The 20,369-nt window shown below is 33.3% G+C and overlaps 1 non-coding gene across 1 annotated transcript in view; it reads right to left on the reverse strand.

Annotated features, from left to right (window-relative positions):
- LOC106619117 (uncharacterized) overlaps positions 1-18,312 on the reverse strand; it is a 42,752-nt gene extending 24,440 nt beyond the window's left edge. The window contains exons 1-2 of the transcript XR_011396038.1: positions 18,307-18,312; positions 6,447-6,587 (exon numbers count right to left, since the gene is read on the reverse strand). This is a non-coding gene — a transcript (uncharacterized protein). The remainder of the gene's footprint in view (positions 1-6,446; positions 6,588-18,306) is intronic.
- Positions 18,313-20,369: the final 2,057 nt, after the last annotated feature.

Below are 20,369 nucleotides of genomic sequence, written 5' to 3' on the forward strand. Positions count from 1 at the left end.
TTAAAAGCTCTCAAAATTGCCAATCCAATTAATATTTTGACGCTGCTCACTCACGTTGAGCGTGCGGCGCAAAAAGCGTGTATGAAATGAAATGCAAAAAAACGAATGAAAGTTTTTGATTGAATTTCGTACAAATTGGCATTTTTCATATTTTCCACACGTAAAAGTACACGCTGAAACATTTTTTTTTTTTGTTTTATTATAACTGAATTGCGTTCTTATTAGTTAGTGTGCTCGTGTGTGTGTTGTTGTTTTTGGGGTCTTTAGTTGTAATTTTTTGTTTTTTTATTGAAAATGCGTCTTTGCGTTTTTAACATGTCAGCAACAATGTGTCAAATAGGGATGGTGCAATTTACAGCGCTTTTACGCCAAAAAGTATGCTTCACCAGACAAAATACGAGTGTGAAAGAATAAAACGATATTGTGTGTGTGTTGGTATGCTGCGTAAGCGATTTTTTAATCTACCAACTGTTACAAGGGTTAAGGTCGTTCGGTTATTTTTGTATAAAAAAATTAATAATTTTTTTTAACCAGTTCGTTAGTTTGCTGGGTTAAAATTTCCTTTGACAACGGGTATGTTTTGGTGTCTTCTTAAATTTCAACACCTACTAAGTTTAATATTCTGGAGACAGTGAGTCGCTATTAAGATAAATAAGTGCCGAAACTTACTGGTACCGTTGTATAATGCTACATGCTTTACAAATGTGGAGGACGGTATGTAACGGTAAAATAAAATCGCATGTGGCACGTGACACAATGCGCATGCAAGTCACTAATTGATGATAATATTATACTTGGGCTGTGAATTAGCTGTGATTTAGATTTGGTTAGCTGCCATACAAGTATACATTTATGTGTGCTGCCGTATTTGCCATTATCAGTGCCTAATGCCGTTTTACCGCTGTCTGCATGCGGATTTTTATTTATTTATGTAACATGATCGCCATCGCCGCCGCATACAAATACCTGCAACAAGCGCATACACACTCTCACATACACGCACGTCTTAATATGCAAGAACATATTGTTTGCTCGCTGCACGCAAAGCGCTCGTTTGTAAGCGGCGCTTTGCAAGCCGAAAATATATCGTAAATTTGCCACATGCACACCGTTATGCTGTGTGCTAGATTGCAATGGAGCTATTGCATGTATTTACCGTTATTTAAAAATATGTGTGTGTTTTTTGAAAAGTATGCGATTCAGTTGTTGTTGACCCACGTGTTGCCCGTGACGTGAAAAAATCCATTTAAATACCACATAAATGCAGGGTGCTACATTTTGTTTTTTAACTAAGTGAATTCTTGACTGAAGTGAGAGCAATTTCGAACTCAGACACAGTAGCTGTTGGATATCTACAAGCTTTTCAAAAGCTCATCCAACCTTGTAAAGCTTTAGGCTAGTTCAAGGTTACCACCGACAATTTGTAATAGACGGTTGGATACCGCTGGATGAGTAATAAAGACTATATTGGAACTATATTATATCTTTATAAAAACATACTAAAACTTTGAGTTATAGTTATCTGCTTTTTGAAAAGTATGCGATTCAGTTGTTGTTGACCCACGTGTTGCCCGTGACGTGAAAAAATCCATTTAAATACCACATAAATGCAGGGTGCTACATTTTGTTTTTTAACTAAGTGAATTCTTGACTGAAGTGAGAGCAATTTCGAACTCAGACACAGTAGCTGTTGGATATCTACAAGCTTTTCAAAAGCTCATCCAACCTTGTAAAGCTTTAGGCTAGTTCAAGGTTACCACCGACAATTTGTAATAGACGGTTGGATACCGCTGGATGAGTAATAAAGACTATATTGGAACTATATTATATCTTTATAAAAACATACTAAAACTTTGAGTTATAGTTATCTGCTTTTAAAAAGTACTTAACATAGATAAAGCGTATGCTGATTATGGACAATCGAGGACTATGGTCAAGCGAGTATTGAGAACTGGAATCTTGGTATAAATATCAGGGTTGGAACTTCAATATTAAGATATGATATATGTTTTGAAACCCAAAATAACGGAATAATGTTTGATAGTTCTAACGTGAACCGAAAAGTTACGAACTGCTCTAAACCATCTTTTTTAAGTTGTCCACCCAAATTCGTTGACGATGATAGAAGAGGGCATTAATTCGCCAAGTGGTCTTCGGAAACCCTATACAGCTTCTTTAACGAAATATTTGCTCACTGAGAAAATACAGATATAGCTGGCCTGAGGACCACCTTCTATATATATTGAAACCAAAAAAAAATGTAACGTTTGGCTATGTGAAATGTAAATATAACCAAGTCACGTAGAAATCTGTTATCAGCGGCTAAAGGATACATGTATATAGACATGTGTATACAAAGCACTCATACATGCTGACTTCATGTCCCTGTGGGAGCTGTTAGCGCATTGCAATTTGCCGTTATTGTTTTGCTTGCAATTTTTATTATTCTCATATCAATTTCATTTTTTATCTGCGGACACTGCAATAAGCCACTAATATTGCAACGGTAAATAAACACACACATTCATATATACTTAAATGGACGCCGCGAGTGGTTAAATTGACTTAGTTTATGCCACACTAAAAATATCAAAACGTAACATGCCCACAGAAGTAACTGTAAATGAAGACTAAGATAACTGTATTATAAATTTGATTTCAGATTTTGAGCAAAATGTGAGGATAATCAAAATGAATGAATGAAAGAGTTTATGTACTTGGCAAAATGCATCTCTTGTAAAAGGGACGATATCCAATTGAAGCCGGGAAACAAATTTTTTAAAATTTTACCTGAAATTTTCAAATTTGTTCGACAAATTGCCATACAAAGAATTACATTGCGTCATTGCCTATAAGCCTCAAAAAACATTTTTAAAACAAAAGCTCAAATATTTTCGTTTTATGAAAGTGAAGAAAAAAATATAATATACTATGTCCAAATCTGTGGATAAGCATGCAACATGAGAAACATATGACATTATGCTAGCTGTGGTTAAAAGTAACGCTCACACGCTGTCAAGGACAATTTGTCACTGTTAATGACACCAAAAGTAAAGTATAAAAATACCAGGGCAAATGCAAAATCACTGGAGTTAGCGCGGAAAAAATACCCAAAGTGCTGCTTTCTTGGAGATAAGCATCGAAAGGTAGGCAAACAAGAGGAGGCACATAAGAGAGAGCAGGTAGTGCTGACACCACCAGCGGCAGCTGAGGTAGCTCAAAGATTCATATAAAAAAAATTTTTATTGTGTTAGAATTCGTGTGTGTATGAGTCATAGTGCCACCACGGTGCCTAAAAATATGCTTGTTCCATTCAAATGTATTCGAATGCGAACATCTATTTTTGTAGCTTTTGTTGTACTTAATTGTTTGAGCATTTAACTGTGAGTTAGATATGTGTATTTTACAAAATCTGCACAGGATACATTTCACATATGTGTTTAGATAATGGAATTAAAAGTTTTGGGTTCAATTCGAGCAGAATTTAAAATAATTTCATAAATTCTATTTTGAGAATACAAATACAATGAAGAGATATAAATATAGAAATTATATAATTAAGCTTAAAGGGATTGTATTGCATCTTTTGAGATCCCAATTTGCCATGAAATATATTTTTATTTATATTTAAAAATCAGTTCCTGAAAACTACACAAGATTGAATAAAGCTACGAGATATTTCTATAAACACTTATAAGGCCTAAGAAAAGCCACACAATTCGGCTAATAGAGAGTTGCAACATGTTCTAATGCAAATTCGATGTCAGTGGAGAATGAAGACGCCAGCTAATAAGCAGTAAATTCAAATCAGTGATTTATTATCTTATTTAAAAGATTTATCACCCGTTAACTTTTCCTGTTTCCAAAACTAAAAGATGCATAGCACAATTTAAAGATATATGTATATTTGTTCTTAAAACATTTTTATAACAAATTTTGATATTTCTATGCGTAGAATGGTGTGATGACTAGATCATGAAAGAGGTAGTGGGGTTAAGCATCTCATTTGGCCAAGACGTTATGGTCAATCAACTGGTCCGAAAAGGTTGGATTTGTGTATCAACAACTAATGGTTTTTTGCATCAAGACATTTGGATTCATTGTTATTCCACATTATTCGAAATTTTTTGAACAATAAAGCAAATTCCATGCAACAATTACGCCAAATTCAACTGATATAACTCCTTGTAGTAATTTTAGTTCGATGGAATTAAAAAGGTCGCTCCGAGGTCGTTTGTAGAAAATTGTTTGAAGATATGATAAATAGTTGACACAAGTTAATATGGTTTTCAGTTCAGAATGTAGCTTCTTACTAAAGACAATATACTTCTTTCATTCATTTATCAACTTATATTTCAAGATGTTTACTGCCGAGCAAACACTCATGTCCTTCTATTTGCAATCTAGCTTCAAAATCCAACTTTATTGTTTAAATGGTTTCCTGTTGATCTTATAAATTTCCATTTGGAGTGCATTTCCCCTATTACATCCCAACTGTAGCGCTGCATATACCGCAACAACAACAGCTTTTACTTCACCATCACACTAATGCCTTTTGCGGTTGTTTGGTTACATGATTTCTTCAACCGCACATTTCCAGCGTTTGCCTGTGTAAGAGTATGTGTGCAACTCCGCTGCACTGTTTCATTTTTTAGCCGCCACTTTGTTTGCATTTTAATTTTATTCCACATTGTTTTTACCATATTTAAACGGTCACAGTTGCAGCTTAGCTGTTTGTTTGCTTTTACTTTTGTTTTCTGTTTTTGTTGTTGAACTGGTTTTGCATGTTGTTTGGTATTTGGAAAACAGCTGCGCACCCGCTAAGGAGAAAACAAAGAGGGGAGTGGGTGAAAGGAAATGAATTGAGGGTGTGTCGCGTAGTGGAAACCGCCATTTTCAATTTGCTGCAATAATTACAACATTACATTGCATTACTTCGTTTGACGTCGCGCTGTGTTGCAAGTACTTGCACTGATTGCGTTGATTTCACAGTCGCAGTCACAACTGTTGTTGGCGGCGACACCGTTACCTACCAACCGAGAAATGTGTGCACACAGAAATCCGATTAACTGCGGTTCATGTCAACAGCTGTTACTACATCGGGCCCTCGCTTCCCCTTCACAAACACACACACCATTTGATTGACTGTAGTTATTTTTCTCTCCTTGACTAGCAAATTTTCATAAAATTTTTTTCAGATTGTTAATTAAATTTACATAAAATCGTCATGAAATATAATCATTATATAAATTGTTTAATTAGCGGACTCTCACGTATATTTGCATGCTTGAAATGTAAGAAAACTAGGATAGTGATACGTTTGTTTTATATTCTAGGATCAGGCATGTAAGACCTTGTAAAGGTCTCATTGTTTCAATTAACGCTTTAACTGAGTTGGAGAGATATTCTACTTTAAGGATATACATAAAGTTTATTAAATATCGCAAAAAAATGGAAATATACTTATAATAAAAATCTTTGTATGAAAACATTCTAGTTGCCATGACTTTGCGTATGTTGTTTTTGTACATGTGGCAATGGTCCCTCCCTTGTGTGCCAAGTACCATATGCCTGATCATTTAGATATATATACTTCCATATCTATCTCGATTGGTTTTAGGTGATACAACTAACCAATAGGTGAAAAAAATTATTATACTTAGTGCAACATGTTGCGAAAGTATACAAACTATATTCCATATAAACATCTGCTGAAGTTCTGAATTCTGCACTTTTTTTTTTAGTTAGAAGGCAACAATCTGAGCAAAGAACAAACGAAAATTAAAAGATGTTGACAGTCTGGGTAAACAAACTGATTAAAATTCGAAAAAAAATCGACCCTCTAATATAAGTAATATATACATAGTTAATTTAACTCGTATGCACAGTTCTTGGTATAAATGGTTATGTTAGGTTTGACTGGGATAGTATCTTTTGATGTGCTTTGACTTAAGAAGCAGTATAAACGATTGATTCGCAGCAGCTGACTCGTTAAGCAACGAAATATTTTAGTATATATTTGAGATTATATCTATTATGACATAAACTACTTTTTGTATAGGCATAACATTCGGATGAGTAGGTGAACCGATAGGTCTAAAGAAATGATTTACCTGTATGATGTGAAATCTAGAATCAGATCTCATTTATGCATAATTCAATTGAAAATCTGCATGCTCTTGTTCACAACCGTTATGTTCAAATAAACAGATATTTTATCTTATCTAAACGTGCATACAAATGTATACATAATAGTACGTGTTTTTGTATGCACAGTACAGGGAAGCCGTTTCGGGTACATCAACAAAGAGACGCAGAGATTTATTACCAAAATATTTTCACAATTAAGCCGGAAAAATATCTAACATATCTTCGTAATACACAACAAACCGAAATACACACATAGATTAATGCACCTAAATAATTTTAGGATTAATTGAACTCACCTTAATCGTGGCAATTGGCAGTAGACCTAGTCTGTGATTTCCAGTCAAATCCGATTTATTACCAGCGATTACAATGGGGATATCCTTTGACAGCAGCAATTTATGACATGAAAAGGAAGAGAGAGTTAAATAAATATGTTTCTATATTTAAGAATAAGAATATTGAAATCATACATTGATCTACTTAACTAGGATTTTATTTTTGCTGTGCATCTGAACCGAAAACACTCAAATTTACTGTGAAAAAAGTCTGGCAGATCCCGTAGAAAGCCGTATTATAATCATGCTGAGGAAAGTAACCACATACTGAAGAAAACTGTGCTTCTGATTATCATGTATGCACCGAAATATGTCATACGCTGCCACAGTACATAAGAGCCATATAAACCACTCTGTAAATGTTGAAAACCTAACAAACTTTATTTGACCAAAATATAGTCTGAGACTGCTATAAACTCAAAACATAACAGCTTTCTGTCTCCTAACTCATATAAGTATACAAATATTAAGACGGATTAACCTCTTTCACTTATAACCTAAAAGTAACTTATGTTTAAGAGGGTTTGAGTTTGTATAGAACGGAGTGTAGTTTTACTGGATATACATCTAAGCACCCTTACAATTCAGTTAAGTCTTCTTAGCTCATGGAAGCATTGTCGACTCATTGCAACTTAAGACTTTAGCTTACAGTTTAATCAATCTCTTTAAGGAGAAAACAACATAAAAGCATTGTTTTTCGGAATTCAATGTGCGTTTCTTATCTTCAAAAGGTTAAACTGTGTACAGAATACTTCATTTAATTGACATATGAATCGTTGAATCTTTAAATCGGCTAAAAATCATGCATGATTGATATCAAAGAGAAATCGATTACCCAACTGTCAGCTGTCAATCAGCAACTATCACCTGTCACTCTAACTAATCTACTCAATACTGTTTTTTCAGTCAATACTTTACATATTTTATATATAATGTTCGTTGTTTTCCAGTTTTTTTTTTTGTTCTTTTTGCAAACATTTCCTGAACTTTTAGCATTTACCCTAAAAAAAGTATATAAGATATTAATTTTCAATTTAAACCGTGCCTAAATCATATAGTGATATTCCATTATCCAATATATCTTATATATATTTTTCATAAAAAAAAAATTATACGCAACTAAAATGATGCATCAAATGTACTGAGCATTGATACTACAAGTATGTTTATAAATACATTATGTGTTGCTCACATGACATGGTGTACTGTATGAATATTTGAGGCATAAGTTTAACTGTGTATAACTTTTAAAGCAATATTTTTAAGAAAAAATTATGAAAACCTGTTTTATAAGGCGGAAAATTTTCTATTAGAATATTCTATTCTCAAAGTAGTCTTATTAATTTTGGATATAAAGAATTTTTTGGAATCCCATTTAAAAGCACTGTGAAAAATTACATGATTTAGGTAAGATTTAAATTGAAAATAAAGAGCTTGTTTATGTTTGAACATTTTTTTAGAGCAAAAAGTGAAATTTCAGGAGCAACTTGGGTATTAGCGCACATCCTAATGTGACAAGTGTCATTCATTGCACATTTATTTTAGTTGTCTGATTTGTTGCTTAGCTTACGTCATATTAGTTTCCAATGTAGTTAACGAATTTTTTCGATTATAACGGGAAGCCGACTTATTTACACGTCAAACTGGTTGTCACTAACATTGGCAAATACAAATTAATGATAAAATTGATTGTAAACATAATCATACTTGTTGACATATGTGTGAGTGGGAAGATCAATCAATCAATCAAAATGCATTTGTAATAATTTTTTTCTGGTGTCATTGACGGGTTAATATTGCAAGTATAATAACGCCGAGCGCAACTCCCCCGTCCCATACACTTTTTTTGACATTTACTTTCCCGTTATTTTTATATTTTACTCGCAAATTGATAGCTTGCTATTTTTAATTGTTTTTTGTTGCGGACTTGTGGTGAAGGCACCAACACACAGAAATGTTTGTGTAAGTCAGTGAATTTTGAAATTTATAAAAACAAAAATAAACTACGATGATAGGTGTGTGAGAGATTTTTGGTGGAAGGTGATCGATATTTCAAAAACTAAGGGATTCGTTCGCATATACAGATAGACAGAACAACAAGAAACAATTTTTAAGAATAATTGAACGCATGTCGGAAAAATTATTATTTTTTTTGTCTGAGAAGTCGCTAAAGCGTTAAGAATTTTAAATAATTATTGGCATACATTTTGATAAAGCTTATTTTATTCGGAACCTATTTAATATATGCTAGGAGTTCACAAAAAAATATTCCATGCCAAATATAATATTTAATAAATACGCGGCGTATGAGTAACCTCAGTTAGCGCTGAAGGATATGTTAATCGGAACATGGCGTATAAGTAACATTTGGCATCAGGTAGGGTTGCAAATTATGCACTAAAAAATTATTTCATTTATCATTTGAATTAATATTTTTTTTTATTTTGTAACACCAAATACGGAAAAATGTTAATCTCAAGCGTATAATTAAGACTACAATAAATAGTTTCTTTTAGAATTACAATTGTTTTGGGTCCATTTAATTGAAAAAATAATAATTTCAATGTTTAATCTCCAACATCTTGAATTAAAAAAATAAAAGTTTTTTTAATCCCAAAATCGTGATTAAAAATTTAAAAACTAATTTTTAACATTAAAAAATTCGCAACCCTAGTATCAATAAATATTAGAATAAACAGTGTAACTGATATTAAATATATGAAAAATAATTTAATTACATATCTAAGAGCATTGCAAATGCAAAATATCTTCGCATTACCTTTGTTGAAAGGCATCTTCTCTATTTCTTTCTGCATCTATTCAATCGTCAATTTTACTGCCAACTTTGTGTGAAGCGTCTTTTTGCGTTTATTGCATTCATGTGCCAGGCCGAGACTTTGCAAATTTTGCAATTAATAACAATTACACGTGCAACTTATTGCCATTAACCGGCATTCTGTGATTCTGTCACAAAGGCATTGATTGCTCTCACACACATACATATCTCGGTGCAATGTATTGGTGTACGTGTTTTTGTAGTTGGCATTAAAAATTATTATTCGTTGCAGTGTATATAACAAAAGCAAAGCAGAAAGTGACAATGAGAAAATAACAACTTATCTTCCCTAAAGCTGTTGGTAGGTTGGCTTGAAATCATGCTGAGTATTAAGGTCAAATTCAAAGAAACATTTAAGCGAATAAAACATCATTTTTACAGAAGTATCATTTTCATTATTGTGAAGGGCTATCTTGCTCAAGACCTTAAATATCTACAAGACTCGTATCAAAGTTACTGCATAAAGTAAAATACAAAAAATAAGTTTAAATTTAAAAATTATATGGAGTCCTCTATCAAGAAAATTCATAAACTGCCTACAGTTCTACCGGGGTAAAATATACATTAAGGTCGGTAACAATACATTCCATAACGGTATTAAAATAGCCTGCAATCTATCGCTATGACGAACAAGATACCTAGAAAAAACAATTTTATACATTGCTAACCAACAGTTCCAAGGCAGTAGATTAGAAAGGCCTCTGGAAGCTGATAATAATTTTTCTATAGAAACATGCGATAATGAAGTATACATATTTTGCATTGAGTCACAAAATTAATATCTAACGAGATCTAATGTAGCTAAACTGTGTTCACGAAAAATACGGCTAGGAATTCTGACATCGTAAGATGCTCTTTTACAACAGGCAGGCAGCTTCAGGAGAAAGCTTCGGAAAGTCCACTTGCAGTCAGATCTTTTGACTTCTTCATTGATATGAGCTTAAATAATAATACTTCGCAAAAGTCATCCCTACAAATGTTTCATAGAAACAGATACGCTTATGGTAGAAATTTAAAAACATATTTTCATTGCATATTCGGCAGCGCCTGACGCTATGAATTACAGGAAGCAGTATATGATATTAATTGAAAGGCCCATTTTCCAATTCTTTAAGGTAGTCAATACAATTAATGAAGTCAAATCATCACTGATTGCATCCCAAAAAAGTAAGTTTCCTCCTTAAATCTATATACCATTTTGGATTAGTATCGAAGTCACAACGTTAATATCAAAGTAAGTTCTATTTATTTAGACGTAGCTAATGTACCTCGACTATCTTAAAAGCAGTTTGGTGCCCAAACAGTTCGCTTCTTGATCTTAGCAGCAGTGTTACATTAAAAATACATTAAAAATATCTACTCTGAGAATTCTTTATCTTAACAATTTATCAAATCAACCTGTTACTAATATCACGTGACCACACTAGTCTTTTTTTCTTTAGTTTTTATTATTTCACTGCAAAAAAGTCGAATTTTTTGGTTGCTTTAAAAACACATTTATCTATTAACATGATGCGATGACTCGACATGCCTTAAGGGGTTCGAGGTAGGCAGAGGCACGAAAAAATTAGATTTTTCAGCAATTTTTTTTTCTATTAAATCATGCTATTTTACAAAAGTAGTTATATGGCATTATTATACAATGTTTGGATTTGAAGTCACGAAAATTTCAAAAAAAAAATAATTTAATTTCCAAAGTTATAGCTGTCTGTGTTGACCCAGTTCCAAAAAAAGGTCCTTGCGGTGACAATCATAAGTCCTTGGAAATTCTTCTAAAATCAATCGGATAGAAAGAATTAATTTTATAAATAGATAATCTTGGGCCTAATTGACGCTTTTTATGTTTTACAAAAATTAACAAAATAACAGCCTCAGGAAATTTTTTTCAACAGTTAATCGGTTTTAAAAAATCGAAATTTTTGAAAAAAATCCTTCGATCAGGCCCGAGTGTATTCTGTATTCTAAAACCTGTATAAATTTCATTAGAGTCTACTGCCCGAGCGCGCTTTGTTATATGTCGAATAACTCAAAAAGTAATTATTGAATTTTCGGAGAATATTTTCCAGATATTACACTTAACGAAAATGCAAAAAAAAATTTACTACCCCTAACTTCTTTGACTTTTTCCACATACACATACATATATACACCTAGACTCATATATGAGTAGACGTAATCACGCTCAGTTAGCGCAAAATCACAAGCTTCTAAATTACGAATTACAAGTCAAACAGCAACTAAATTTTCTATGACTTTTAAGGAAGAAGGAAGGAATGAATTTTAAGGAGTGAAGAGTATGCAACTTACTTATTTCGAGCGACAAAAAAGTGACAAACACGAACACACATACAGACATATATATATATATATATGTAAAGCAAACGTACTTTACATGCCACACGTTAGTACACACTCCCATGCATACCATATATATACACACTTACAAGCAACTTCACGCCACTAAGCTTCAAGTCAAGACCGCTAACCCCCTTGTCTTTGGCACAACTACCACAACAACTTCGTAGGCGCATTGCTGATAGGATTATTGTTACTGTTTTTGTTGGTATAAACTTGGTAATAGATAATAAGTGAATGTGAATGAAAGTGCGGAAGTCACGTGCCAAAAGAGCATTTGAGCACTTGTCTCGTAGACAAAAGCTGATAAAATACCGTTAGACACATATTTCAACACCCAAAATATACATACAAATATGTCTGTGGGCAAATCCATACTTTCGTCGTCATTGGTTTATTAATAGTAATAAACTTATATCTACACACACGCACATATGTACACACATACAAATAAAAGCTCAAACAGCTATCAAATCAGGGCCTTTTGATGCAATAGACACAATAAAATTTGAACATTCCCATAGAAATAACTGTGAAGGCCTTAAGATAAATAAGACCGTCGCTTATATTTATGTTGTTGTTGTTGTTAGACGCAGGTTTTATGTTTACTAGGCCTTTGTTTGACTGAGGTTGAAAAAATCATATACTCCTCGTCATGGTAGACACCCCGCAGCATGTCTAGCGCACACCCACACACATGCACATAAGTACCACTGTTGAAAATTATTTAGAAAGAGTGTGGCTTATATCTCGCGCCTCGTCGCTTGTTTAATGTTGCTCATACGCTCCGTTACACCGCAACGAGAAATGCGAGAATTTTCATCATTTTTCGCTATCAGCAACTTTCGGCATTAATATTATTACAACATTAAAAACATTTATTTCGTGCTTTTTGTGAGTTTTGTTCGTGTGTTTTTGTGCTTTTATTTTTTATATTGCTTATTAAATTTTTCGATTATTTTAACACTCCGTTTCTGCTGCGCTTTATTTAACATGCGCGCACAATATCCACAATCACAATCATTTTCTAATTGTCTTTCTGCTTTGATGCTTCCCCAAAGGAAACCATCATAAAAGAAAAACATTTTCTAAAACAGATAAGGGATTTTTGCATTCATGTATCTGCGCATGTAAAAATCACGTGTCTGTTTTAAAAATTGTTTACAATTTTTGGTTCCATAAAATTCATTGCGGCACAGTTAATTTAAAAATTAAAACATTTTTCTCCTAACAACCCTATACTTGAAGATTAGCATAAGAAATGAAGCGTAAACGTGAAGATGGAACTTGAATTAACTTTTAAGAGTCAAGAGTCAACACACGCAACAAATCGGGAATTATATTTAGTCTCCATTTAATATGTTATTATTTGATACACTAATCATTGGTGCTAGAACCTCAATTTTCTTTACTAACTCTTAATTTTTATGGTTCTTTGAAAGTTAGATTTTTTTTCTCAAAAAACTTAAGATAATATGTCCAATTTAATATAAAAAATTTCAGAGATCCAAAATACTGAGTTTTGGACGGTTAAATGGCAGAAAATTTGTTTAGTAGAAGAACGTAGATTGGTGTTTGAAAACAACATCCACCATAAACTATTTTTTGAAACATGAATTTTTATACTTTTTTTTTTTACCGAATACAAACTTTTTAATAGATCATTAAAGAAAACTTATAAACTTAGTCCTATACCTGCAAGTGAAGGCTGCTTTGGTGAGGTTCGGAAGTGCCTCTGACTTAAAAGCTTAAAATTCAGAAGATCTTTCTATTATTTAAGTATCACTTTTATATTAAAATGTTCATGAACGAAAAACGAGTTAGCAGGACATTGAAGAATCTTACTTCTGTATCCTGTTTAAAAGCAACTTCGCTTAGGCTTTTTAAAGTGCTCAGGGATCGACTATTTCACTTTGTCTGCATCAGTGTTTTTCTCATTAGAACTAAAGTACTTTTCGCTGATTTCGTAGCTTAAGAATAGTCAACAGAAATATTAAGCATGTAATTTTAAAAAAAAGTGATAAAATTTTACAAAGTGAAACCAATATTGGACTTATCTACAATCACTCGTATAAATAATTGTCAATTTATAATGTAAAATGAATTTAAATATTAATAAAATTCGTTTGATGAACATGAAATTATGGCGAACCAATGTGAATTGGGTGCCAATTGGTCACTTTAGCGGTCGCTGCGGCCAATTGGGTGCAAATACGGCAATGAGGCACGACGAGTAGTAACGTGTAAAATTAAATTCACCATGAAATAGCCTGACGTGCCACTTGCGGTCATTAAACGAGCGCATAACAAGGCGGTTGGTAACAACCAAACAATGAGCGGGAGGGGAAATGTCTAACCGCCATTGTCGTCGCCGCCGACTAGGCGGGATACAAATGAATGCGGTTGAAAAGTGGTTTGCACAAAAGCGCTTTCACTTGGCAACAATTTGCGGTACACGGATACATATAATAAAGTGAATGGCAAATATGTTCGGCATAAAGAGATAAATAAGTTTTAAAACAACACGGCTCCCAAGAAATGAAAAGGCCTGCACGGCTATGATTACATAAATTCCAATGAAGAGATTCCGGCTTCTGTAATAAAAAAAAATAAATGGTCCCCTGAAATGGAATTAAAAGCGAAATAAAATAATAGAGCACAACACAGCCCAGCATAGCGTAACACAGAGTAGCAGAAACATAAATACAATGAAAAAATGCAGAGAAAAGTAACTAAGCGTCTTACAATATATTTGTTAAAAATTTATTGTTTTTTATACCATGAACAAGATATATTAAGTATGCCACAAGGAAACGTCTGAGACTCTATAATATATTTATACTCTCGCAACCTGTTGCTACAGAGTATAATAGTTTTGTTCACCTAACGGTTGTTTGTATCACCTAAAATTAATCGAGTTAGATATAGGGTTATATATATATAAATGATCAGGATGAAGAGACGAGTTGAAATCCGGGTGACTGTCTGTCCGTCCGTCCGTCTGTCCGTCTGTCCGTCCGTCCGTGCAAGCTCTAACTTGAGTAAAAATTGAGATATCTTTATGAAACTTGGTAGACATGTTTCATGGTACCGTGAGACGGTTGGTATTGCAGATGGGCGTAATCGGACCACTGCCACGCCCACAAAACGCCATTAATCAAAAACAAATAACTTGCCATAACTAAGCTCCGCAATAAGATACAAGACTGTTATTTGGTACACAGGATCACATTAGGGAGGGGCATCTGCACTTTTTTTTAAAAAGTGGGCGTGGTCCCGCCTCTAATAGGTTTAATGTGCATATCTCCTAAACCGCTTATGCTATAATAACAAAATTCACTGGAAGCAAATGTTTTTAGCACTTCTATTGACGGTGTGAAAATAGTTGAAATCGGGTGGCAACTCCGCCCACTCCCCATATAACGGTACTGTTAAAAACTACTAAAAGCGCGATAAATCAAGCACTAAACACGCCAGAGACATTAAATTTTATCTCTGAGATGGTATAAGATGACTTTATAGGAACCGCGTTGAAAATAAGACAGTGGGCGTGGCACAGCCCACTTTTAGGTGAAAACCCATATCTTGAGATCTGCTTAACCGATTTCAACCAAATTCGGTGCATAACGTTCTTTTCATGTTTCTATGTCATAGTGCGAAAATGGGCGAAATCGGATTACAACCACGCCTATTTTCCATATGACACCATTTTAAATACCACTTGATTCTTTCACTTTCCACTATGCAAATCAAGCCACAATGATTATATCGGCGTAAAACTTTGCGTGAATAATACGTTTAAAGTATGCCACCTTGTGACCAAAAATTTTCTAAATCGAACCAAAACTGTTCAATCCCCTAAGTACTAAATATGTGGACCCCAGTGCCTATAGTTGACCTTCTACCGAAAATATCAGTCAATCCACAAAGAAATCTCAAACGAGTATACCATTTGACTTTGCGAGAGTATAAAATGTTCGGTTACATCCGAACTTAGCCCTTCCTTACTTGTTTATATATAAAAATGCTCCGCATGACAAGCTAAGTCGATTTGACCATGCCCGTCTGTCTGTCTGTATATACTCGAACTAGTCCCTCAGTTCTTGAGATTTCGACCTGAAACTTGGCACACATTCTTTTCTTCTTTGTTGCCATACAAATTGAACAATTGCAATCAAGTTCTTATAAAGAACAGTTTGTATTTGTGAAGGGTATTATAACTTCAGTGCATCCGAAGTTATCAATTTTTCTTGTTGGTTTAATAACATCTGTTGGCGAATACTGTGGAGAATATACTAGAGATGGATGTTACTGGTAGAAAACCAGTTGTCTTTAAAATGTCGCAAGTGAAGGATTATTTCAATACCAATACCGCAGCTGCGGCAGAGGTGTCTGCCTCCGACGTATGGTCAGTATTTGGTAATAATGACGTACATTTCTAAACACCTCTAAACATCCCTGCCTAAGTTTTCGAGGTATTCCAGTTGGTCACTGCGATTCATTTTAAACATTTTAAGAAGAGATGGATGACATTTTATTGTATGTGTTAAGTAAGTTTTACATTTTGAGCTCCTCTAAAATTCAGCCACTTCAACTATGAGTAGCTAGTCAAGTTGAATCATTCGGATGTGCCGTTCTTTTTAAATTGTATCACTATTCAGAATTGTATTATATTTCTATCGTTATCTGTATTTATACCGCTTTTTCTATCACTATCTCAATTTCCATCTCCTTCTCTATGTCTTTATACAGTTATATCCAACTATGGCTTTATTTCTGTGTTCATCTCCTTCTCTACCTCCTTTTTCCCTAATACCATCCTATAATCTAGTTCATTTTATACCTCAACGCCAGCAGTAAAATACTCAAAAACATTGGTTAATTTTTAATGCTAGACAAAATTATAATTTGTTTGATACAGCTCTTAAATACTTGTATATTCTAAGCAGTTAATAGGTATATAAATTCACTTTCAATACTTATTATTAGGTACTGTTGTACGCATAAAATTTAGCTTCGAAAATTTCCCTATACCATATATCCAATTCAAATAAATAAAAGCAAATAAATTTAGTGGCTCTTATGCAACGTTATGTCATAATTTGCGAAAACTTGCGGTAGAATGGCTGTAAGTTATAATTCTTATTGTGTGCCATGTCAATGGAACTCTAGTGAAATCAAAAACATTTTAGGTCACTTAAAACTTGACACGCACAAACGTTCATAAATAGTCAACCAACAACAAGAGCAACCACAATAACTACTTCGAGCAATTGCATTAAAATTGGTTACCTAATTTCATTGTCCGCCTGAAATGTGCTCATTTGAAATTGGAAATTCGAAATACCGTTGCACAGAGCCATTCATATAAAGAAAACCTTTAGGAATTACACATTAATTACGTACTTAATATGGGTACACGCGTTATCTGGTTTAGTGACGCTTCTCTAAGTTTAATTAATTCGAATTTGATGTTCGATTGATCAATTTTAAGTTACCCAGATGGCGCAGGGATGAGTGAAAATTAAAATACTTTCTACCCTCTCTCGATTCCGTTTAGCTCATACTCGATATTTCGAATTTCAAAGTTAGACATTAAAAGGTTAGTGCAAAAGATCAAAAAATCCAATGTTAAATATTTACATGTTAATCATTTTATTATAAAAATCATTTACATTTTTCCATATATTTTACATTGGATTTTTGATATTTTGACGCGGTTTTAATTGAAAATAAAGAGCTTGTTTACGTTGCATCCATATTTTTAAGGCCGAAACTGAAAAATGAAAGAGCATTTGCCAAAAAAACGATCAACTTGCGAAATAACGCACACCCTAATGTAAATATCTGTGAGTTTGTACGCTATATTATTATTCCAAGTCGAGCATGTCATGTTAAAGATGTTTGCAGACATAAGTTTTGTTGTTAATTATACTCCAAGTGAATGTGTGTTTGTGTGACTACGGTTTTCCGGCAGTGCGCACATGGTGAATCAAACTTTAATACAGTTAAGTATATGTAAGAATGTAAGCATGTATATGGATTATATTTGTGTTAGTAATGTGGAAGTGCACGTAATTATATAAGAATTGCTGTTGCCACGACGGTGAATAGTTGAAGCATTAGATGTGCAAAGCCATAGCCTGTTACCTCCGGAGGCAAACCAAATAAAAGCTTTCACTACAAAAACAAAAACACGGAAACAACAGCAAAAAAAATGAACGAAAATTCAATTACACACCGACATACTTAGAAGTTTTGATGGTTTAACGATTTTCCGCTTGTAAAACCTGATACGCACATATAGTTGCAATCACAATTAAGTAACCTTCATTAGCCAAAAGAAATAGCATGGCCTTAAAAGATTTGTGGACGGCATTAAGCTACTTTTAGCAAAGTGATTGCTTAAAGAGAAGATTTGGAGAAAACATAGTATGTGGTAGGAAAAAAACGTGTATGTCCAGTTATTCGGAAAAAATAAGATTTTGGGTGACTATTTCTATGATTCTTTTAATCAATGAAGTATTGAGCGTCCTCCTTCGGACCTTATGATAATTTTTAGCGATACAAAATTGTTCTTGTTATGATTTTATAAAAAGTTAAATATTTTATTTTTCAAATGCTACTCACCTTCATTGTAACACCACCGCGATCATATTCCCGCTAAAAGAGTTCCGCAACCGTAGCACAATATTTTTCTCGGTAGGTCTTAAAGAGGAAACGTTTGATGATTGACATTTTGCCCACACCAGCACTGCCCAGGATAACCTTTCTTATGCTGGGCAATTCTTACACGCACAACAGTTAGGATGACTAACACCCAGCAGTTACAATTATTATTTGATTTAACTGTATAAGCAGTAAGCTTGTTGGCTGAGCTTAAGTACTTTTATGTTTTTGACATTTCCTAAACCGTTCGCTAAATGTGGCTCTTGGCTTAATAACTGCATCGCTCTTGATTTTGATGAATTTGTATTAAATGATTTGATTTTCTTGCTGCCAGTGTAGATAAATGAGGTCGATCGTTGATATTATGCGAAAACGCTTGAAGTGTGATTTTATTTGAAAAGCTCGCTGGTTGATTAAAGAAAGTAAATTCAAAGATTTTTAAAAATTACAACACTTTATACTACACTTGATGATGCACACGCTATAAAAACAAAAGAAAAAAATTATTTCTCAAAATTATCTCTGAATAATCCAATAGAAACTCTTAAAAGTTTGCTTTAATGTGCTTTATGGCTTTTACCGCGCTCTCAATTTATGTGTCTTAATTTGTGTTTAACACTTTTTTATTACTTCTTGAACTCATTACAGTGGGCGATTGGGGGCATTACGAATGCGCATAAACGCAGTTATGCAATCGAAACCGGTTTGTATTTCCGCTATTTGCCTGCCTGTTTCTTGTATCCCTTAAAATGTTCTATTTTTTTGTACTTGTTGTTGTTGTTGTACGCACTGTCAATTATCAGGCCACACTTTCAATAAGTGCCCTTAGTATTCTCCCTTTCTCTTTTATGTATTTATTTTTTATTTGTGTTTTTATATTATTTGTGGTATGTGCTTACACCAGCTTTGTATTTTATTGCTTACAAGTTCGCTTGTTGTTTGCCATTTAATAAAGTCTTTGAGTGCTACTCAAATGTCTTTAAGGATTATTTGCGCAAATCTCATACCGTTATGGCATTGTGGGGCGAAGAATGAGCTGTACAGATAAATTATAGGAAAATTATTAGTAAATTTATTTAGAGTTTTATACAATGAAAAAAAGGTTTAGCACACCAGCGCCATCTATGGGACCCTTTTTATAATAATAATTTATATTATTTTAAAATAATAAATTAATTCAATCTCTGTAAAGGAACCGAATCAGATCAAAAAGACAATATTTATATAAATATATATTGAACATGCTTAAAGTCTATAAAGAGTACGGTTAAGGAACGACAAAACTTCTAGTGCCCTTAGAGTAACTGATGCAGAATACTGCCGGATGAAATCATGCCTAAGTAGATTTTTCTTCTTAAAAAGGCGTATATCGAACCAGATACATCTTATTGATTAATTATGATTTCATAAGTCTGCTAATAACATTGCAAATCCAAAAACTATTGACTCTCAATATCTATTTGTAAACGTTAAAAGCAATCGTAGACAAGCTAACACCCTTTCACGAGATTTTCCAGTTCAATGTTGAAGAAAATGGTGCGAGTAGCAGAGCTAAATCTTACAGAACTTTCTACCAACAAATAAACAGTTAACATTTTACAGCATAATATAAATATACTGTTAACAGTTAGAATTTTGAACTCATAGTTAATTTATTTTACCTTGAAACAGGTTTCCAATCCCGAATCCCGATGATGGGATTAAAAATTAAATTTTCATTTTTTAATCCAAAAAATTCGGGATTAAAAATTATTACTTTTTGATTTGATAATTCTTAATTAAAATTCGATTTTTGGAATTCAGATTCGGTTTGTTATTTTTTTATCCAGTATATAGGGATAAAGACTGTTTATTTTATTTTTAATACCGTATTTGGCATTACAAAATAAAAAAACCTGTAATTTTAATGTCAATTCAATTATTTTTTTAATGCATTATTTGCAACCCTGCCTTGGAACAATAATAAGTCTCAAAGGCAATACAGTCTTAAAATCCAACAAAGAGTCCTGTTTGCGAATAAGTGA

This window comes from Bactrocera oleae, chromosome 4, assembly GCF_042242935.1.
Source record: "Bactrocera oleae isolate idBacOlea1 chromosome 4, idBacOlea1, whole genome shotgun sequence".
Lineage (NCBI taxonomy): Eukaryota > Metazoa > Arthropoda > Insecta > Diptera > Tephritidae > Bactrocera > Bactrocera oleae.